General features: G+C 34.1%; 1 long non-coding RNA gene across 1 annotated transcript in view; it reads right to left on the bottom strand.

The window, feature by feature from the left end:
* LOC132758761 (uncharacterized) overlaps positions 1 to 13,212 on the bottom strand; it is a 24,959-nt gene extending 11,747 nt beyond the window's left edge. Inside the window, exons 1-2 of the long non-coding RNA XR_009629624.1 lie at positions 13,061 to 13,212; positions 8,337 to 8,471 (exon numbers count right to left, since the gene is read on the bottom strand). This is a non-coding gene — a long non-coding RNA (uncharacterized LOC132758761). The remainder of the gene's footprint in view (positions 1 to 8,336; positions 8,472 to 13,060) is intronic.
* Between the last annotated feature and the right edge of the window lie 4,160 nt (positions 13,213 to 17,372).

Raw genomic sequence — 17,372 nt, forward strand, 5'->3', positions numbered from 1 at the left:
AACAACAACAAACAGCTGGGATCTCAGGAAGGTAAGAATTTCACGTGGCAGACTGTTTGACCAAAATTTTTATGAGTCATTTCAGTTTTTTCTTCTCTTTTAATCTCTACATGAACCATTTTCATGTTTCAATAATGAATTCAAAAATTACTGTTTGAGAAAATTTTCAAGTATAAATTGATAATATTGTGAGGTTAAGTTATTTTAAAATTACGTATTTTTCTTGCTTAGTTAACAAAATGATAAAGATAATTAAGTATTACTAGCACCATGGATAATTTACCATAATTATTTTTCCATTTTCACTAACATTAATTTTATTGAGGTCAATAACACATGTGTACATGTATAATTTTATAAATCATAACACGGGACGTCGGGAGGTGATATTTACATAAATACAGAATGTCATGCCTTAATACTTAACAAATAGTTAACAAAATACCTGTTTCAACGAAGCACACCGATAATTGTATTCATCTTCACTTCTTTGTTATGAAATATGAGTTTATGTTACAAAATTCTCAATTTTCTTGATTGGCGGACGTTTCGTCATGTACTTCCGGTTTAGTATAATCTATAATCTCAACTCGAGGTCAGATTGATACAGATGTTTTCTGAGGCAATTTTTTTCTATAGACTGACTGGTATGCATTATTTAATGATTCGAATCATATGTTTGTTCTCAGAATGAAATATTATGACATAATTCGTTCATCAGTAGGTGCGGTGTAGCTATATGATTTTTCCCGCAAACCGGAAGGATAAAAAATGTAATAACCGTACTGTAAATTAAATTTTTATCTTAATCAACTAATTTTTGTGGAAAAAAACAACATTTTTTGTTCACTTTCGTTTCTTTGTGTAATTTCATACACAATAAAATGTGCAAGTCATTGACAAGAACCGAAATATTTTACATTGTATTTCGGAAATGACAAAGTCTTCCTTTCTGATGATATTACGAAATTAATGGAAGAATCAATTATTGAATGGGGAAATCAACTTCACTGTAGCTCTCAAATTTGTGCTATTCTGATCGACTCTGTTTTGAATTAACATTAACATTCATTAAACTTTTCATCCTTCTTATGCTTTAAAAGAAAAATCTTCATAACAATGTCTGTTGAGACAAAAAATATAAGATACACTGTCTCAATTTATCCCTACAAAGAAAGTCTAAATAACCTTGCAATAAAAAAAACCTTTAACTCCCAAAATAGAGACCAATTTTGAACTTTAGACCTTAATTTGAATACACTTTGTAGGAACTAACAAGCTTATGCCTTGTATGAAATATCTAAGCTCTAGCCCTTTCCATTTTGAAGTATAAGAACTTTTAAGTTTTTCTTTTAGTTGCCATAGCAACCAGAGTTTAGCATGGAATGGCATTCTTTGAACAATCTTGATAGAGCTTCATACAATGAGTATTCCTGCCAAGTTTCATTAATATTGGCCAAGTGGTATTGTAGAAGATGTCGTTTCAATAAAATGTGGCCGGACGCCGGACGCATTTGGTTGGCCATCCTAAAAGCTGACCTGTACTTTGTGCAAGGTGAGCTAAAAAGCAATGGAAAAGTAACAAAGGGCAATAACTCTATAATAACTCTGGATAGAGTTATGGTTCTTGTGCACTGCACTTTCTCTTATTGTGCTTGACCATTGTATGAAGTTGCATTGAATCAAACCATTAATTTTTCAAGTTATGCACTGGACAAGAAAAAGTTTCAAAGGGCAATTACTCTGTAATTTGTCGAAATGCAAGCCCACTTTCTAAAACTTCTTTTGTCGCGGGTATTATTTACAATGCATTATTTATTTTAGACAGTAACCTTGACCTTGAAATTAGGGGTCCAAAAACAATCCCAAGCTAGGTCTCTTCTCAAGCTAACTATATGCCAAGTTTAATAACAATAAATAACTCTAGTTATTGTTCCAAAACCTGTCTTTATTTCTACTAACAGTGACCTTGATCTTGACCCCAGCAAATCCAAAAGTAATCCAAATTAGGGTTTCCACATCTGGTTGCAATTTCAATAACTCATTCCTAAGTAACAATGACCTTGGCCTCAGGGTATCAAAGCAATCCCAACAACAGTCTTCATATAAGCTTGCTGTATACCAGGTTTGTTTACAATATCTCATTGTTCTGAAAACCATGAAGTGGACCAACCAACAGACAAGCCAACTCCTATATATCAGTGATTTTTTTTTGGTTTATTTTGACCCTGAAATAAGGCCTTTTCACAATGCCAAAAACACATAAAAAAATTCACAAAAATGTGTAAAAAATTCACAATTGGCAAAATAAAGAACTGAAAAATGACAATCTTGAGAATTTGATTGATATATTTGAGGGAATAAAAAGAAGAAAGCTTAAACTATGAATATAATTCTTAAAATTTATGAATAAAGTGACTACAGGTAATGATTTATTCTTATTTATTTTTTCACAATTTGACAGATTATTGCGCTAAAAATTCACAATTTCAGGGGTATGGGTTGTTGCCAAAACAGTAAAAAAAATCACTGTATATCCCCCTAAACTCTCCTTTGTGGTGGTATAATAAACATTAATCATTATTGTCAAACTGGCAACGAATAAGACTTGATACTTACAAAGGTTATTGCTAACATAATTAAAGGGGTATTAAAAACACTCAATGATGATAGCCTTTTATTAAAGGGTGATATATTGGTGAAAATGTAAGATTTCTTTATGATGTGATAAGAGTATGTAGAAAGGAATGATAAACAAGGAAATTTATTATTTGCTGATTTTGAAAGTGCATTCAATAGCATAAATTATAATTGAGTATTCAAAATTTGGGACCAAACTTAATAGCATGGATCGAGTTTATTTACAAAAGACCCACAAGTTGCATTGCCTTCAATGGCTTTTTGTTTAAACCATTCAATTATAAAAGAAGAGTAACACATGGATGTCCATTATCTCCTTCAATTATATATATAATATAATGAAATTCAATGATTGTCAATAGCTATAAGACAATATATATATAATTGAATGATTGTCAATAGCTCATAGACAAAACTAGAACTATCACTAAATGTGATTAATACCCCCACAAGACTGCTTCGGAAATGAGGATGTTACTAGTAACAGAATATCTTGTAAAAGAATTGAAATATAGAGTTATGGTTGTGGGCAATTAAAGATAGTTGTGGTTCTTATATGTTGCATTTCCTTTCAATGTGGTTGGCCATTGATGAAGTTTAATTGAATTACTCTGTAATAAGTCCAAAAAGACAAAGAAAAGGTACAAAGGGCAATAACTCTATAGATACTGAAGATAGAGTTATAGTTATTGTGCACTGCACTTCCTCTTATTGTGCTTGACCATTGTATGAAGTTGTCTTGAATTCCAACAAGTACGTTTCAAGTTATGCTCCTGACAAGGAAAAGTATCAAAGGGCAGTAACTCTGTATTTTGTCAAAATGGAGTTATGGCTCTTGTGCACTGCACTTCCTTTTAATGTTCTTGACAACTGTATGAAGTTGTATTGAATTCCAAACAGTAGTTTTCAAGTTATGCTCTGGACAAGGAAAAGTAACAAAGGGCAATAACTCTGTGATTAGTCAAGATGGAGTTATGGTTCTTGTGCACTGCACTTCCTCTCAATGTGCTTGACCATTGTATGAAGTTATATTGAATTCCAACCATTAGTCTTCAAGTTATGGTCCGGACAAAAAAGGCAATAGAAAAATAACAAAGGGCAATAACTCTGTAATTACTTTAGATAGAGTTATGGTTCATGTGCACTGCACTTCCCCTTATTGTGTTTGACAATTGTATGAAGTTGTTTTGAATTCCAACCAGTAGTTTTCAAGTTATGCTCTGGACAAGGAAAAGTAACAAAGGGCAATAACTCTGTAATTAGTCAAGATAGAGTTATGGTTCTTATGCACTGCACTTCCTCTCAATGTGCTTGACCATTGTATGGAGTTATATTGAATTCCAACTATTAGTCTTCAAGTTATGGTCCGGACAAAAAAAGCAATGGAAAAGTAACAAAGGGCAATAACTCTGTAATTAGTCAAGATAGAGTTATGGTTCTTATGCACTGCACTTCCTCTCAATGTGCTTGACCATTGTATGTAGTTATATTGAATTCAAACTATTAGTCCGGACAAAAAAAAAGCAATGGAAAAGCAACAAAGGGCAATAACTCTGTAATTACTTTAGATAGAGTTATGGTTCTTGTGCACTGCACTTCCCCTTATTGTGTTTGACAATTGTATAAAGTTGTTTTGAATTCCAACCAGTAGTTTTCAAGTTATGCCCCGGACAAGGAAAAGTAACAAAGGGCAATAACTCTGCAATTAGTCCAGATAGAGTTATGGTTCTTGTGCAATGCACTTCCTCTCAAAAAGCTTGACCATTGTATGTAGTTATATTGAATTCAAACTATTAGTCTTCAAGTTATGGTCCAGACAAAAAAAAAGCAATGGAAAAGCAACAAAGGGCAATAACTCTGTAATTACTTTAGATAGAGTTATGGTTCTTGTGCACTGCACTTCCCCTTATTGTGTTTGACAATTGTATGAAGTTGTTTTGAATTTCAACCAGTAGTTTTCAAGTTATGCCCCGGACAAGGAAAAGTAACAGAGGGCAACCGACCGACCGCCCGACCGACCACCGGGTGACTCCTATATACCCCCCCAAACTTCGTTTTTAGGGGTATAACAACAAGAGCTGTCAGAAGGACAGCATGCTTGACTATTCTTAGTGCCTGTAATAATGGGACATATTATTGTAAAATAGCTTGATTCAGTGACCTCCTCATGTAGACAGGTTGAGATTATGATGGTGAACAAGTGTGCAAAGTCTTAAAGCCATATCTTGATGGATCATCTGAGGTGGTAAACAAACAATAACATAAAGTCAAGGTCAAAAAAGGGGCATAATTCTGTCACTATGCTTGCTAGAGTTACCTCCTCCAGTGTAGAAAACATTAATAAAGTCTTAAGCTATATCTTGATGGATTATCTGAGGTGGTAAGCAAACTTTAACATAAATTCTAAGTTGAAACAAGAGGGTCATGATGGCTCTTACATCACTCACCTAATTATGAAGGCTCAATCCCATTTTATTTCGGCTGTGTGACCTATTTTTTGACCATAGATTACCCATATTCAAACTTGACCAAAATCGCCAAAACAACCTTTCTAACCAATTTTCAGGATATTTGAATCACAACAGCAGCCTCTAAGGTGTAAACAAGGTTTTCCAATATAAGGGCTATGTGACCTTGTTTCTTAACACAAGTGACCCATATTTGAACTTGACCTGGAAATCATCATAACAAATTTTCTGACCAATTTCCAGGATATTTGTACAGGAACAGTAGCCCCTAGAGTGTTTTCCAATATGTAGGCTGTGTGACCTAGTATTTGACCCAAGGTGACCCATTTTAGTACTTGACCAAGTAATCACCAGAAATTACACCAAAAAGCAAGAAAGTAGGTCAAACAGTGTCAATAATATCAAAAATAGGTCAGCTGATATCAAAATGCAATTCAACATCAAAAATTACACCCCTGGTCCAGATTTCAAGTCATTAAATAAAAAAAGAGTTGGCCAGGCTATATCAAAATTATCAAAAGTAGGCCAATTGATATCAAAATTCAATTCAGGATCTGAAATTACACCCCTTGTCAAAATTTCAAGTCTGTTCATCAAAAAACAAGAAACTAGGTCAAACGATATCATTAATATCTAAAGTAGGTCAGTAGATTTCAAAATTCAATTCGGCATCAGAAATTACATTCGTGGTCAAAATTTCAAGTCTGTATATCAAAAAAAAGAGAAAAAAGGTCAAATGGTTTTAGAAAATATCAAAACAGCTCAATTGATATCAAAAATTAAATTACACACATGAAACAGGTATCCGGTTCAAAATGAAAAAAAAAAATATGACAATTTTTATCAAATTTCAATAAAAGATCAAGATGGCCCTAAATCGCTCATCTGACCTATCGAACTCATCCGAGCAATGACTTAAGACACAAGCATCCTGACCAAGTTTGATTACAATTGAGTAAAAAATGTGTCCTCTAGAGTGTTAACAAGGTTTTCCATATTTAGGCAGAGTGACCTTGTTTTAGACCAAAGGTGACCCATATTCGAACTTGACCTAGAAATCATCAAAACAAACTTTCAGACCAATGTCCAGGGTACTTGGATCATAACAGAAGCCAATAGAGTGTTAACAAGATTTTTCTATTTTTAGCTTCTGTGACCTAGATTTTGACCCCAGAGAAACCATATTCTGACTTGACCTAGAAATCATCAAAAGAATCTTCCTGACCAATTTACAGAATAGTTGGATCAAAACTGCAGCCACTAAAGTGTTAACAAGATTTTTCTATTTCTAGCTCCTGTGACCTAGTTTTCCACCATAAATGACCCATATTCAAACTTGACCTAGAAATTATCAAAACAACCTTTCTGATCAATTTGCAGGATATTTGGATCAAAACTGCAGACACTAGTGTGTTTACAAGATTTTTCTTATTTTAGCTCCTGTGACCTAGTTTTTGAATGGAGAAGACCCATACTTGAACTTGACCTAGAAATCATCAAAAAAACCTACCTGACCAATTTCAAGAATAATTGGATCAAAACTGCAGCATCTAGAGTGTTAACAAGATTGTTCTACTTTTAGATCCTTTGACCTAGATGGCCCATATTCGAACTTGACCTAGAAATCATACAAACAACTTTCCTGATCAATTTCCAGGATATTTGGATCAAAACTGCAGCCACTAAAGTGTTAACAAGGTTTTTCTATTTTTAGCTCCAGTGACCTAGTTTTTGTCCACGGATAACCCATATTCCAACTTGAAATATAAGTCATCAAAACAACCTTCTTGGTCAATTTCAAGGATATTTGGATCATAACTGCAGCCACTAGATCATTAAGAAGATTTTTATTATTTTTGGCTTCTTTAACCTAGATTTTGACCATATTAGAACTTGACCTATTAATCATCAAAGCAACCTCCCTGACCAATTTCCAAAATATTTGGATCAAAACTGCAGCTACTAGAATGTTAACAAGATTTTCCATTTTTAGCTCCTGTGACATAGTTTATGACCATAGATGACCCGTATTCGAACTTGACCTAGAAATCATCCAAACAACTTACCTGATCAATTTCTAGGATATTTGGATCAAAACGGAAGCCACTAAGGTGTTTACAAGATTTTTCTATTTTTAGCTCCCGTAACCTAGTTTTTAACCCAAAACAACCCATATTTGAACTTGACATAGAAATCATCACAACAACCTTCCTGACCAATTTCAAGAATATTTGGAGCTATAAATATCTAAGCTCTAGACCTTGCACTTTCAGAAGATTTTTAAAGATTTCATTTCAAAAAAACTATTTTTAGCCCTCCTGACTCCGATGTTCAATTCAGCAGAATCATTTTTACAATTTTAGTAGAGCTTCATGCTACAAACATCCCAGGAAAATTTCATCAAATTTGGCCCAGTGGTTTCTGAGAAGAAGTTGTTTGTATTAAAAGTTGATGACGTTCGCACTGACGGACAATGGATGTCGGACAAATTGTGATCACAAAACCTCACCTTGCGCACTTTGTGCTCAGGTGAGCTAAAAAGGGGCATAATTCTGTCCAAATGCTTGACAGAGTTACCTGCTGTGTACAGGTAGGGAAAATGATGGTGAACAAGTGTGCAAAGTTTCAAAGCCATATGTCAATGGACTTTCTCAGGTAGTACCCAAACTTTAACATAAGTGGTTACTCTGACACATACTCTCGGGGGACTGGAAAGCACTCCAGATTCTCCGAATATTTAAGCTAAAAATTGAAAGATTTGTTGCAAAACAGTAAAAGACTTTGAAAAATGCTGGATAAAACTAATAGAATTTTTTAATATCTAAAAAAATACTTGCAGAGAGAAAAACTACCAAAACAGTTTATTTACTCTTTTTCCCTTTTCTTGTGTATTTTTATACATGTACATAAGTGGGCCTCTTAACTTCATTCAATGTCTTAAATCTCTACTACTAATAATTACAAACATTATTAATGTAATTTGATATCTATGTAAATGCTCTAGTTATTCTTCACTTGAAAATAAATGGGCTAAATAATTTATCAAAATTGGTTGATTACACACTGAAAACCAACCTCAAACTTGTATACACCTTTCAACTTTCTTTGTAATGGTGGTTTTATTAAGCATAAAATTTATAATTTAAATTTCAGTTCAGTAAGGAAAAACTACATATATATAGATTTCTGAACCAAACATATAAACGCAATTAACTAAGATATACATACTTTGGCTTCACCAAGTTTATGCCACTGTGGTTTGAAATAATAGATGATTCCATTGAGAGACCCTGGTAGTGTTAAACTTCTAATCAACAGTATCATCAGCACTATGTATGGGAAAAATGCTGTGAAATATGCAGCCTGAAATAACAAAACCAAAAGCACATAATTAAACAGAAGTAAAACATATTTAACTAATGTAATAATAGAGATCAGTGACCACATGGGTCACCTCATGATAGCCAATTGCATGTTACAGGTACTGTTCAGCAGGAGACACAAAAATCATCAACAGGGCAAAACACATTTTTTAAACAAGGGCCATAACTCAACCAAAACAAAATTGCATTTGTAAAAAATGCTATGCCACCATATTAATACAAAACTAAACAGTAGTGTAAGAGAGAAAACTTTTTGTTTGTTTCTGAACTTTGCCATAATGCAGTTGTGTCTAGTGAATTTGGTGGTCAAGGTCACATTTCACATGGCTTAAATTTGATGACTGACAAAGGACAAGACAGTAAGTCATGTTGTCAAACTCTAGGTCAGCTGATATCTAAGTTCAATTTACATCTTAATCTGTGCACTTGGTCCAAATTTCATAGATGTACATGCAAAGGACAAAAAAGTAGGTCACTTGTCAAAATCTAGGTCAGCTGACATTAAAATTCAATTTTGCATCACAAACTGTGCATATGGTCCAAATTTCATGGCTGTACATCAAATGATAAAAAAGTAGGTCACTGTCCCCTTCGGCTGGGCAAAATTTTGACCTAAGGGTTTAATTCAAACAATATTGATACAGGTCCACTAGACAATGTTTCATGTCAAATATCTAACATGTGGCTTTCTTCTATTCAGAATACATTTGTTTTAGTTTCTGTTTTTACTATATGTACATAATGAAAATCAATGTCCCATAGGGCTGGGCCAATTTGAACCCCAGGGCTATAATTTGAACACTCTTGTTAAAGGTTCACTATGCAGTGTTTCATGCAAAGCAACCCCAACAGTGCCAATTTTCACACTAGGGGCAAAATTTAAACAACTTTGGTAGAGTATCTTGTACCTTCAGACAATCAGATTTTTTTACTATATGTACATAGTGAAAATCAAAGACCCCAGGTGGGGCCAATTTTTACCCCAGGGCTATTAATTTGAAAAATCTTGGTAGAGGTCTACCAGACAATGCCTAATGCAAAATATCTAATCTCTAGCCTTTGTCAATAAGGGAACCCTATGACCCCCTGGGCAGGGCCAATTTTGACACTAGGTGCAAAATTTGAACAACTTGAGGATTACCTATAAATGATATTATATACCAAATATCAAAGCTCTAAGCCTTGTACATTCAGACAAGAAGATTTTTAAGTTTTTACTATATGTACATAGGGAAAATCAATGACCCCTTGGATGGTGCCAATTTAGACAAGGGCTACAATTTGAACAATCTTCACTACACAATGTTTCATGCCCAATATCTAACCTTTAGCTTTTGTCAATACTGAGAAGAAGATTTTAATTTTTTTTACTATATACATATAAGGAAAACCGATGACCCCTCTGGGTCAGGCCAATTTGGACAATAGGGGCAAAATTTGTACAACTTTGGTAGAGGACCTACAGATGATATTATATACCAAATATCAAAGCTCTAAGCCTTGTATTTTCAGACAAGAGGTACTTTATGAACATAGTGAACATCTATGACCACCGGGGGCAGGGCCAATTTTGACCCAAGGGCTATAATTTGAACAATCTTAGTAGAGGTCCACTACACAATGTTTCATGCCAAATTTCTAACCTCTAGCTTTTGTCAATTCCTCCAAGAAGATGATTTTTAAGTTTTTACTATATTCATACAAAGACCTATAACCTCCTGGGCAAGGCCAATTTTAGCTCTAGGCTTATATTTTGGTAGAGGTCTAAGAGACAATCCCTTATGCAAAATATCTATGCTCTAGGCCTTATGGGTCTTTACAGGAAGATTTTTTTTCCCTATAATTCTTTTTGGTTGCCATGGCAACCAGATTTCTGCATGGAATGGAAATTTTTAAACAGCTTTGGAAGCTCTTCACCGCTAAGTTTGGTTGAAATTGGACTAGTGGTTTTTAACAAGAAGATTTTTTAAGTTCACTATATAATCTAGGGGTGTCACAGACAAAATGCTAACCTTTTAAATAGCAAAGGTTTTTTTTCTTCTTCATATAACTTCTACCCTAAAAAGGTACTGTTCCCAATAGAAAATAGTTTAAATTCCAACTAGAACTCCGCGAGTCGGATGTGTCGCCTTGTGAACAATATAGTTTAGGAGAAATGGCCAGGACAAAAATGAAATATGAAAACTAACAAAGGGCAATAACTCAAAAAATAATAAGTGCAGAGCAGCAGTTTCTGTGCACTGCACTTCTTATCAATAAGATCTATCATTCTATGAAGTTTCAAGTCCATATCTTTTATAATTTATGAGAAATAGCCTGGACAAAAATAAAGTATGAAAATTAATAAAGGGTAATAACTCACAAATAAGAAGTGCAGAGTACCGGTTCTTGTACACTGCACTTTTTCTTAATGAGATCTATCATCCTATGAAGTTTCATGTCCATAGCTTTCATACTTGAGGAGAAATGACCAGGACAAAAATAAAGTAAGAAAATCAACAAAGGGCAATAACTCAAAAAATAAGAAATGCAGAGTATCAGTTCTTATGCACTGCACTTCTTCTTAATGAGATCTATCATCCTATGAAGTTTCAAGTCCATAGCTTTTATACTTTAGGAGAAATGGCCCGGACAAAATTAAAGTATGAAAATTAACAAAGGGCAATAACTAAAAAAATAAGAAATGCAGAGTACCTGTTCTTGTGCAATGCACTTCTTCTTAATGAGATCTATCATCCTATGAAGTTTCAAGTCCATGGCTTTTATACATTAGGAGAAACGACCCGGACAAAAATAAAGTATGAAAATAACAAAGGGCAATAACTCAAAAATTAAGAACTGCAGAGTACCGGTCCTTGTGCACTGCACTTCGGGTTATTGAAAGAAGCATGCATACCAAGTTTGAAGTCAATCAGACTTATAGTGACTGAGTTATGCTCCGGACAAGCTTTAGGGGACGCCGACACCGCCGACAAAAGTAACCCCTATATGTCGCCTTTTCAAGGCGACACAAAAATGGCTCTTCAAAATTCCCACAAGACCAAGTGATTTCTCTGAAATCATTTAAATCCAACATATTCATATAAATCACCACTCAATAGTTCACCTGGACAGTGGAAGCTGTTAGCTGTCTTTATTCACTATGACTTATCTAATTTGTAGCCATGATGGCCCTGAAATCGCTCACCTATATATAGGCCCCTGGGCCAAGGCCAATTTTAAACCAGGGGCTTTTATTTGAACAAACTTGGTAGACACCCATTAGAAGATGTTTCATGATAAATATCTAAGCCCTAGCTCTTTCGGGTTTTTATCAGAAGATTTTTTAAGTTTATACTATATTTTAAGTTATTGAGCGGACAAGCTTTTTTAGTCAAGGCCCCTGTGACCTTGACCTTTGAACCAGTGTAATAACAAGAGGGCCATGATGGCCCTGAGGTCGCTCACCTGAATATAGGCCCCCCCAACCCCCCCCCCCCCAAACGTTGCAGGGCCAATTTAACCCAAAGGCTTTTATTTGCACAAACTTGGTAGACACCATTAAGAAGATGTTTCATGCTAAACATCTAAGCTCTAGCTCATTGGGCTTTATTGAAAGAAGATTTTTTTAAAGTTTTACTATACACATATAGGGAAAAACAATGACCCCCCCCCCCCCCCCTTGCCGGTTTTGACCCCAGGGCTTTAATTTGAACAAAATTGGTAGACATTCACTAGAAGATATTTCATTCTTAGTATCTAAACTCTAGCTCTTTGGGTTTTTATAAGAAGATTTTTTAAGTTTTTACTATACACATATAAGGAAAATCAATTACCCCCAGGGCAGGGCCAATTTTAACCTTAGGGCCTTTATTTGCATTAACTTGGTAGACACCCATAAGATGTTTCATGCTAAATATCTTAGCTCTATCTCTTTGGGGAGCTCTTCGGGGTTTTTAAAAGAAGATTTTTTAAAGTTTTTACTATATACATAAAGGGAAAAACAATGACCCCCCTGGGGCAGAGTCAATTTTTACCCCAAGGCTTTTTTTTGAGGACACTTGGTAAACACCCACTAGAAGACGTTTCATGCTTAATATCTAAGCTCTAGCTGTTTTGGTTTTTTTAAAAGAGGATTTTTTAAGTTTTTACTATATACAAATAAGGAAAATCAATGACCCCCTTTGGGCGGTGCCAATTTTTACCCCAGGGCTTTCATTTGAACAAACTTGGTACACACCCACTAGAGGATGTTTCTTGCTAAATATCTAAGCTCTAGCTATTTGGGTTTTTTAAAAAGAAGATTTTTTAAAGTTTTTACTATATACAAATAAGGAAAATAAATGACCCCCTGGGGCGGGCCAATTTTGACCCCAAGGCATTTATTTGAACAAACTTGGTAGACACTGACTACCTGTTTAAACTGATAAATGTGACACCCCTAATATAATCTCTATGACACACACACATGCACGCACACCAACACACACAAATGAATCACTATATGCAACCGCATCGCAAATGATGCGCTGGCACACGCAAATAGTTGAATCGCCATATGCCATGTGGCATAAAAATGTTCAGTATTACCTTTCCACCAGACTTGATTCCTTTAGCAAGACAGAAACAAACAAGTATCCATGCTAGAAGAAGGCAAAGAGCAAGCTCCCACTTCACTGTTCCCACATCATGAACACCTTCTGTTATATCCAACACAACTTTGCTGTAGAAAATATTATGAATTCAAAGTATAATGTTATATTTCTTGACAAGAGCTGTCAGTAATAGAAACTAGAACTGCCACTGTCATGGCGTGAATACCCCCGCATACCACTTTATCAGAAACAACAGTGGCCATTGAGAGCTCAAGGACAACCTCCCTGCCAAATCTGAGGTTACTAAGCCAGTGCATTGCTAAGTTATGTATTCTACATGCTTCAAATGTGAAAATGTCAAAGTCAATACACTGAGGACAGGCATTCTTAAGCATTTGAGCAGACAAACTTATTATAGTAAAAAATCCCTGTGACTTTGACCTTTGACAGTCACCTTAAAATCAATAAGGGCCATCTACTAGTCATAAACAACATCAATACCAAATATAAAGACTGTGGGTCAAAGGTTTCTTAAGTTATTGGGTAAACTTTTGAAGTCAAAGTCCCTGTGACCTTGACCTTTGACCCAGTGACCTGAAAATCAATAGGGGTCATCTACTAATCATGACTAACCCCCATGCCAAATATGAACACTGTGGGTCAAAGGAATCTTTAGTTATTGGGTGGACAAGCTTTTTTTACTCAAGGCCCCTGTGACCTTGACCTTGACCCAGTAACCTCAAAATCAATAGGGATCATCTATTAGTCATGACTAACCTCCATGCCAAATATGAACACTGTGGGTCAAAGGAATCTAAAGTCATTGGGCGAACAAGCTTTTCTAAGTCAAGGCCCCTGTGACCTTGACCTTTGACCCAGCAACCTCAAAATCAGTAGGGGTCATCTACTAATCATGACTTAACTCCATGCCAAATATGAATACTATGGGTCAAAGGAATCTTAAGTTATTGGGCGGACAAGCTTTTTTTAGTCAAGGCCCCTGTGACCTTGACCTTTGACCCAGCAACCTCAAAATCAATAGGGGTCATCTAATAGTCATGACTAACCTCCATGCCAAATATAAAGACTGTGGGTCAAAGGAATCCTAAGTAATTTGGCGGACAACGAAAAACTGACGGATGTCCGGACAGACGAGCTGATTCCAGTATACCCCCCAAACAATTTCGTTGTGCGGGGGGATAACTATATCAATGTCAATGTTTTCTGTTGATTAATAATCGATATATATTTGAACAAAAGCCACCGCAGGGAGTGGGCAACCCTTGACTTTTTACTTTTTCTTAAAGCAAACAAAAGAAATGTTTGAACAATCTTAATGTTTCCTTTTTATAAATTTAAATCGTCTGTCTTGTCACATTAGTTTTGTCAAAGTATGAATCCTTTCAATATATATCGGCATGTGTATTACAGAAGAAAGAAAAAAGAACAAGATTGCATTTGAGAAAAATGCTATGCCACCGCAATAAAACAACACTAAATAGTAGTGTAGGAACAGATTTTTTTGTTTCTATACAATTGAAAATTGTCATAATGCATATCTAATTCTTATTATCAGATTAGTCCCGGGTGTAGATTTTCCGAGGTTTATGAAAAAAACCATGGAAACTGCTTCAAAAACCTTGGAAATAAACCAGTTTTACAAGGTTTTTTTTTAATTCCGAGGTTTTTATTAAAACCTTGGAAACTTTATCCAAGGTTTTTGTATAAAAATCCTTGGAAATAAAGAAAACCTTGGAAACTACCTCGGAATTAAACACTCTGCCAAAAATCAGCTCGGAAAAAGCTTGGAAATAAGAACTTTGTCATTTTTTTGCTCGGAAAAGAACTTAGAAAATTTACGTAAAATTTGTTGGAAACACTTTGCCAATATTTAGCTTGGAAATGACCTCGGATAATTGAACTTAACTAAATTTCATCTCGGAAAATATTAAGACATAATCATGATTTAACTTATAATGGGCATCAAAAGCAATAATCAACAGTTAAAGCAAACTAAGATAACAACCTGACTGTAGATTGCCAATGGATATTTTTTAATCCATGGTCAGAGAAAACAATTGTCCAACAGCATGGAAAGGAGAGATTTGGTCCAGGGAATCAATTTTTAGTATGGACATTGTCAATGGCCAACTTCCTTTTCAATAAATTTGTACTTTAATCTTCTGAAGCCATTTTGGGGAGGAATCAATTAAAAAAATTTAAGTGTGAAAAACATGGAAAAGTTAAATACAATGTAAATTCCTTGTTGCCATAAAATACCTTTTATTAATGGCTATAAAGGTATTGTAACTAATCATAATAAGATAAAGATTATTCAAATAACTGATGATCAGAAAGACTTTAAAATTTTATTTTTTTTATTTTCATATTTTTTTTTTATTATTTATAATTATTGTTACTAGATATCTTCTCCATTTTTAAGAATAGATAAAAGAGCAAAACTTATAATTATAGAAAAAGAAACAATCAGTGTTTATGTCTATTAGTTTCCAAATGCATCAGTATTTTTCCTGCAGTTTCTTTCTATATATAGACTTAACTTAGGGTTTCTTGACAGCCTGTAAGCAACACTGAAATAAGAATGCTATTAATCTTTAATATATGTTTTATGCCATATAAAACAGTATATTCTACTAAGCAAGTCTGTGACATACATTCAGATTACAATTTACTCTGCCATTAATTATGTGTACAATAAACATAAATAGTTATTAATTGTCCTTTAAATATAATTATGTACAATTGAATGTATGAAATATAATAACCAGTATGCTTGTTAATTTCTTATAATTAGGATAAATAAATACTGCATCCACTAAGATTTCACACACAGAATATAACACACTGATCAGATAAAACTAATGGCACCCCAGGTGGTTCCCTTTATCTATGCATGATCAATCTTCTCATTGAGCATTCTGGGATAGACCAGATTGTTCCATGTGATTATTCAGGGGGAATCTGGGATTTTATACAATCCAAAACAGTCTAAAATGACACTGCAACTGTGATTCTCTTTCAAGAACTTATTATAATTTTCAAGTTTTACTTTTATTTATCATTTGATATATTTGTACCTTCAATAAATGTCCAAAAAAAATGATGATGGCTTTGATATTTTGGGATCACCCCTGTTTCACATTATGATTGCCCCTTCAGTTATACTGTTGAAAAATTTGAATCTCAGGCATTAATGGGTCAAGTGGTTATAGTTGGAAATAGTGCAAACCTGGATTTATTTTAAGCAATTTTGGAGATATCTTGTTTTATTAATGTTAGGGAGCATATTTTGGAATTTTCAAAGAAAACATTTATCTAAGTGTGACAAGATTCAGAAAATGTTTGGTTGTTGTAATTGAACCTAAAGATCAATGACCTGGGACAGGAAGATAAACAAAAGAAACAAGATAGTTAAAATGTTCAGGTAAATAATTTTAGATACATTTATGCATAAAATCTGTTGTTGTTGTTTTTTTCAAATAAGTATTAAATACAAACTATTTTAGATCTATATTTTTAACCTAAATGTAAGCTAGTTTAAATACAATTGTTTAGAGGATATTTTATGAGTATAAATGCTATGTTTGTCTATGATTGTATTGAACAAGATGAGTGCATTAAACTATGATGACATTATTTATAAACTTTCATCTTTCATCTATTATTTGAATCTACAAATTTTAATTACAGAGTCAGCTTGTAAGCAAGTTTGCAGGAATGTTCCAAACTATCCAGCTTTGCTGTGTTTTATCATAGTATAAAGCAGAGGAATATAATGGAATGTCATTGGCATTGGCACCGTGTCAAGTGATTAAGGAAGCCAACTGTAGACCAGGAAAGGCTTCAAGGAATATACTACAGTAAGTTTTTGTTTTAAAACTAGGTTTTGAAAGTTTCAATTTGAAATTTGAATGAATGAAGGTTTCTGGAACTGATTTTTTTATTGATACTTTGTTGGAAATGCTGTTAATGTTACATGATGAATCACCTTATGAAAAGCGTTATCTTTTGCAATATTTTTGGAGTGCTTTAGGTTGTAACATCCAGTATGACATAATTTAAAATAATAGTAACAGACATCGTTTCTTTTCTTAACATCGCAGAATTGTCACACTGCTTACCAAAGTTTTCTTGAAATCCTAACACTTTAAGTACTGATGAAGAAAAAATAGAAATCAACATGAAAAAAATTAAATTCACTATTTCAAAACAGTAGACAAACATTTAAAAGTAACTACAGAAAAGGTCATTTGAAAATATTAAAGCCTTCATTTTAAGCAAAGGTC

This window comes from Ruditapes philippinarum, unplaced genomic scaffold (assembly GCF_026571515.1).
Source record: "Ruditapes philippinarum isolate M1 unplaced genomic scaffold, ASM2657151v2 ctg7097_1_1_1_1, whole genome shotgun sequence".
Taxonomy (NCBI): Eukaryota; Metazoa; Mollusca; class Bivalvia; order Venerida; family Veneridae; genus Ruditapes; species Ruditapes philippinarum.